Source organism: Pelophylax lessonae (assembly GCF_965119305.1).
Source record: "Pelophylax lessonae genome assembly, chromosome: 2".
NCBI lineage: Eukaryota > Metazoa > Chordata > Amphibia > Anura > Ranidae > Pelophylax > Pelophylax lessonae.
The window spans coordinates 100,870,908-100,877,404 of NC_138769.1; positions in this window are offsets into that span (position 1 = coordinate 100,870,908).

A 6,497-nucleotide genomic window follows, 5' to 3' on the forward strand; every position below is an offset into this window, starting at 1 on the left:
TGTTATATATAAGGATGGGAATATGAGGCACATTTCTCCATTTCTGAAGAGAAACACAAACCTGAAGAGAACTCACACATGTCCCCACTTCACATTTGCAACCAACACCATCCAGCTTCCTTTCTCTCCCTCTTGTATGTGCCAATCACAGCCGGGCGTTTTGAGAAGGGCTGCGATTCTGCCCAGCAATCTTAAAAACGCGCTACAATAGAAAAATGCAGGTTCAGGTGCCATTGTTTTCAATGGCACCTAAAATGCGGTGCAGTTTTGCTGCGTTTGTCACAATCGTGTGAAGCATTGTCACCCAAAAGAAGCTCCTGGTTTACACAATGCGATTTTCTGCGCAGGATAAATCAGGGCAAAACCACACTGTGTTTTAGGTGCCAATAAGCCCTGGTTCACGCTAATACAGATGTGAATCGCTCAGGAACCGCACATTGACATGTGATTCAGTGCAGTACGATTTGAGCCCATACATTTTGAATGTGCTCAAATCGCATCGCATCCTAGGAGAAAAAGTGCAGGCACCTTTTATGGAGCCGCATGACAACCAGTGTTGGGGTAGTTACTCAAAAAATGTAACTAGTTACCAGTTACTAGTTACTTCTGTAAATTGTAATGAGATTACTTTACTAGTTACTGCATTTGAAAAGTAACTTCACTACTTATTACTTTACTTTCCTCTTTCTTAATTGACCGTGTAGAAGAAGATACATGACACTCTTTCTGCATAGAGTTTATTGTATAAACACAGGCTTTGGGAAGCATGAGAACAAAACCTGAAAAAAACAGAATAAAACAAAGTGCAACAAAAAGTCATAAACTTCATCCCTCTCTATTCTTCGAAATAACGATTGTATCGCACGGCTTGGGTAACGCAGGAAAGCCCGTTCCTATAGTCTAGTAAAGTAGTGTAGTTACCTCCTATAGCCTAGTAAAGTAGTGTCGTTACCAATATTAGTATTGTAACTAGTTACATTACTTAGTTACCAAAAAAAGTAATGTAGTTACTGTAATTAGTTACTTTGTAACTAGTTACCCCCAACACTGATGACAACCGCATTGCATGGTAGTTTTGTACCATGCTATGCGATGCAGGCAAACCGCACTGCATTTGCGATCCTTTTTGGGGTGTCGTTAACTTTAAACAGACACCCGCAGCGGATCGCAAACACAGTGGAATTGCAATGCGGTGCAGGAAACACTGCATATGTATGAATCTAGGCTGAAAATAATGGCACATGGACCTGCGTTTTCTGATTGTAGTGGGTTTTGAGATCGAATCGCAACAATTATGCCGCAATCGCAAAACGCCCATGTGTGAATGGGGCTTAAAGTCTGATGTATAGACCACTCTATTTACTAATACTGGAGCAGCTGTGCATGGCAACCAATCAACTTTTAGCTTTCATTTTAAAAGCTTATAGCGGAACTTAACCACTTGCCAACCGCCCGCCACAGATATACTGCGGCAGGCTGACTGGGCTGCGCGAACCGGCATATGAGTACGTCGGTTAGCGGGAGCGCTCCTGGGGGCAAGCGTGTGCCCGCCACATTAGGAAGCGGGGAAGCAGATCAGCGGGGCCGGCAGCCGCGATTGGCACTGATAGAACGACGGTCTGCAGACCGTTGTTCTCTCTGGAATGAATACAGAGGTCCTGTATTCCTCCTATATAGGATCACAGGTCTCTGTGTTGATTCCACAAGTCCCTCCCCCATACAGTTAGAAAACACCCCCTAGGCTCACAATTACAGTGGGTACGGAAAGTATTCAGACCCCCTTAAATTTTATTGCAGCCATTTGCTAAAATCATTTAAGTTCATTCTTCTTCCTCATGAATGTACACATAGCACCCCATACTGACAGAAAAACACAGAATTGTTGACATTGTTGCAGATTTATTAAAAAAGAAAAACTGAAATATCACATGGTCCTAAGTATTCAGACCCTTTGCTCAGTATTTAGTAGAAGCCCCCTTTTGATCTAATACAGCCAGGAGTCTTTTTGGGAAAGATGCAACAAGTCTTTCACACCTGGATTTGGGGATCCTCTGCCATTCCTCCTTGCAGATCCTCTCCAGTTCTGTCAGGTTGGATGGTAAACGTTGGTGGACAGCCATTTTTAGGTCTCTCCAGAGATGCTCAATTGGGTTTAAGTCAGGGCTCTGGCTGGGCCATTCAAGAACAGTCACGGAGTTGTTGTGAAGCCACTCCTTCGTTATTTTAGCTGTGTGCTTAGGGTCATTGTCTTGTTGGAAGGTAAACCTTCGGCCCAGTCTGAGGTCCAGAGCACTCTGGAGAAGGTTTTTTTCCAGGATATCCCTGTACTTGGCCGCATTCATCTTTCCCTCGATTGCAACCAGTCGTCCTGTCCCTGCAGCTGAAAAACACCCCCACAGCATGATGCTGCCACCACCATGCTTCACTGTTGGGACTGTATTGGACAGGTGATGAGCAGTGCCTGGATTTCTCCACACATACCGCTTAGAATTAAGGCCAAAAAGTTCTATTTTGGTCTCATCAGACCAGAGAATCTTATTTCTCACCATCTTGGAGTCCTTCGGGTGTTTTTTAGCAAACTCCATGCGGGCTTTCATGTGTCTTACACTGAGGAGAGGCTTCCGTCGGGCCACTCTGCCATAAAGCCCCGACTGGTGGAGGGCTGCAGTGATGGTTAACTTTCTACAACTTTCTCCCATCTCCTGACTGCATCTCTGGAGCTCAGCCACAGTGATCTTTGGGTTCTTCTTTACCTCTCTCACCAAGGCTCTTCTCCCCCGATAGCTCAGTTTGGCCAGACGGCCAGCTCTTGGCAGGGCTGGCGCTACCTATAGGCAAGTTAGGCGCTTGCCTAGAGCGCACATTAGTTGGGGGCGCTGTTTGTCTTCTGCGCAGGGCTGCTGATTAGTGGCAGCTTCAAGCTGCATGAAGTACAATATGATATTGTCATATTCCCTGGGCTGGAGGGAGGCACGCAGTTCATGCAGAGGGTCCGGGAGAGACTGTAGATAGAGGGACTTTTTTTTCTTTTTCGGGTGGGCGGACTTACCCAACAACCAGCGCGGGTGCCGCTTAGAAGTCCCGGCTTCCAGTCCCTGCTGCTGTCGCCGGTGGAGTGATATCGGCTTTCTCACTTCCTGCACCCTTCAGCAAGTAAGTGCTGAGGAGAGGTCGGGCTCCAGCTGAAGGAATCAGCGGCAGAAGAATGGTGACAGGCTGGCAGCAATCAGTGCAGCAGGCAGAGGCAGCAAGTATCCATCCACGTCTTCATCTGTGACACACAGGCCCAGCACAGTGTACAGGCACATACCTTGCCCTCATGCCCTGACCGTTGCCTATGATGCAGGGAAATGTGATCATCATCATTAACATCATGATAGACACACATTATAGGTGCTTTGAGCCTGTCTCCATCCACCCCCCCTCTCCTCCATACACCCCCCTCCTCTCTATCCACCCCCCTCCTCTCCATACACTCCCTCCCCTCCCCCCTCCTCTCTATCCACCCCCTCTCCTCCCCCTCCTCTCCATAAACTCCCTCCCCCCTCCTCTCCATCCACACCCCTCTCCTCCATACACCCCCCCCTCCTCTCTATCCATCCCCCTCTCCTCCCCCCTCCTCTCCATATACTCCCTCCCCTCCCCCCTCCTCTCTATCCAACCCCTCTCCTCCCCCCTCCTCTCCATACACTCCCTCCCCTCCCCCCTCCTCTCTATCCATCCCCTCTCCTCCCCCCTCCTCTGCATACACTCCCTCCCCTCCCCCCTCCTCTCTATCCATCCCCTCTCCTCCCCCCTCCTCTCCATACACTCCCTCCCCTCCCCCCTCCTCTCTATCCACCCCCTCTCCTCCCCCCTCCTCTCCATACACTCCCTCCCCTCCCCCCTCCTCTCTATCCACCCCCTCTCCTCCCCCCTCCTCTCCATACACTCCCTCCCCTCCCCCCTCCTCTCCATCCACCCCCCTCTCCTCCATACACCCCCCTCCTCTCTATCCACCCCCCTCTCCTCCCCCTCCTCTCCATACACTCTCTCCCCTCCCCCCCTCTCTATCCATCCCCTCTCCTCCCCCTCCTCTCCATACACTCCCTCCCCTCCCCCCCTCCTCTCCATCCACCCCCCTCTCCTCCATACACCCCCCTCCTCTCTATCCACCCCCCTCTCCTCTCCATACACTCCCTCCCCTCCCCCCCCTCCTCTCTATCCACCCCCTCTCCTCTCCATACACTCCCTCCCTCCCCCCTCCTCTCTATCCATCCCCTCCCCTCCCCTCCCCCCTCCTCTCTATCCACCCCCTCTCCTCCCCCCTCCTCTCCATAAACTCCCTCCCCTCCCCCCTCCTCTCCATCCACCCCCCTCTCCTCCATACACCCCCCTCCTCTCTATCCACCCCCTCTCCTCCCCCCTCCTCTCCATACACTCCCTCCCCCTCCTCTCTATCCACCCCCTCTCCTCCCCCCTCCTCTCCATACACTCCCTCCCCTCCCCCCCTCTTCTCTATCCACCCCCCTCGCCTCCCCCCTCCTCTCCACCCACCTCCTTCTCCTCTTCATACACCCCCTCTCCTCCCCATCCACCACCCTCTCGTCCCCCTCCTCTCCATCCACCCCCTCCTCCCCATCCAACCCCCTCTTCTCCCCCCTCCTCTCCATCCACCCCTTCTGCTCCCCCACTCCTCTCCATCCACCCCCCTATCCCCCCCTCTCCATCCACCTCCCTCTTCTCCATCCACCCCCCTCTCCGTCCACCCCCTCTCCTCCCTTCCTCCTCTCCATCCACCCCCCTCTCCTCCCCCCTCCTCTCCATCCACCCCTTCTGCTCCCCCACTCCTCTCCATCCACCCCCTCCTCTCCATCCACCCCCCTATCCCCCCCTCTCCATCCACCTCCCTCTTCTCCATCCACCCCCCTCTCCGTCCACCCCCTCTCCTCCCTTCCTCCTCTCCATCCACCCCCCTCTCCTCCCCCCTCCTCTCCATCCACTCCCCTTCCTCATCATACACCCCCTCTCCTCCTCCCTCCTACTCTCCATACACCCCCCTTGCCTCCCCCCTCCTCTCCACCCACCCCCTCTCCCCCCCTCTCCTCCCCATCCACCACCCTCTCGTCCCCCTCCTTTCCACCCACCCCTCCTCTCCCCCATCCTTTACATCTACCCCTTCTCTCCTCCCCCCTCCTTTACATCCACCCCTCCTCTCCATCCACCCCTCCTTTACATCCACCCCTCCTCTCCTCTCCATCCACCTCCCTCCTCTCCTCCCCTCCTTCTTTTCCATACACTTCCACCCCCCTCTCCTCCCTCCCTTCCTCTCCACCTACTCTTCATCCCTCTCTCCTCCCCCCTCCTCAGTACCTAGCGCACACCCTTTAACCCTGCAAGCAGTACGTAGCACAACCCTCAACCCTGCACTCAGTACCTAGCGCACCCCACAACCCTGCACTATCTAAAAAGCGCACCCCGCAACCCTGCGCTCAGTACCTAGCACACCTCTCAACTCTGCACTCAATACTTAGCGCAAACCCTGCAACCCTGCACGCAGTACGTAGTGCATCCCTCAACCCTGCATGCAGTATGTAGCGCACCCTGCAGCCCTGCGCTCTTTATGCAGCGCACCCTGCAACCCTGCACTCCCCTGCATGCTGCGCATTACACACTCCTGACCCCTGCTACCTACACCGTATACATGGGCAGCGGAAAGGGGGTGTAGTCAGGGGCAGAGCCAGGGGGGGGGGCGGCAAAATTAGATTTCGCATAGGGTGTCAAAAATCCTTGCACCGGCCCTGGCTCTAGGAAGGGTTCTGGTCGTTCCAAACGTCTTCCATTTGAGGATTATGGAGGCCACTGTGCTCTTAGGAACCTTAAGTGCAGCAGAAATCTTTTTGCAACCTTGGCCAGATCTGTGCCTTGCCACAATTCTGTCTCTGAGCTCTTCAGGCAGTTCCTTTGACCTCATGATTCTCATTTGCTCTGACATGCATTGTGATCTGGAAGGTCTTATATAGACAGGTGTGTGGCTTTTCTAATCAAGTCCAATCAGTATAATCAAACACAGCTGGACTCAAATGAAGGTGTAGAACCATCTCAAGGATGATCAGAAGAAATGGAAAGCACCTGAGTTAAATATATGAGTGTCACAACAAAGGGTCTGAATACTTAGGACCAGGTGATATTTCAGTTTTTCTTTTTTAATAAATCTGCAACAATGTCAACAATTCTGTGTTTTTCTGTCAGTATGGGGTGCTATGTGTACATTCATGAGGAAGAAGAATGAACCTAAATGATTTTAGCAAATGGCTGCAATATAACAAAGAGTGAAAAATTGAAGGGGGTCTGAATACTTTTCTTACCCACTGTAACCCTTTGATCACCCCAAGTGTTAACCCCTTCCCTGCCAGTGTCATTATTACAGTAACAGTGCATATTTTTAGCACTGATTACTGTAGTAATGTCACTGGTCCCCCCAAAAGTGTTAAAAATGTCAGCTAGTGGTCCGATTT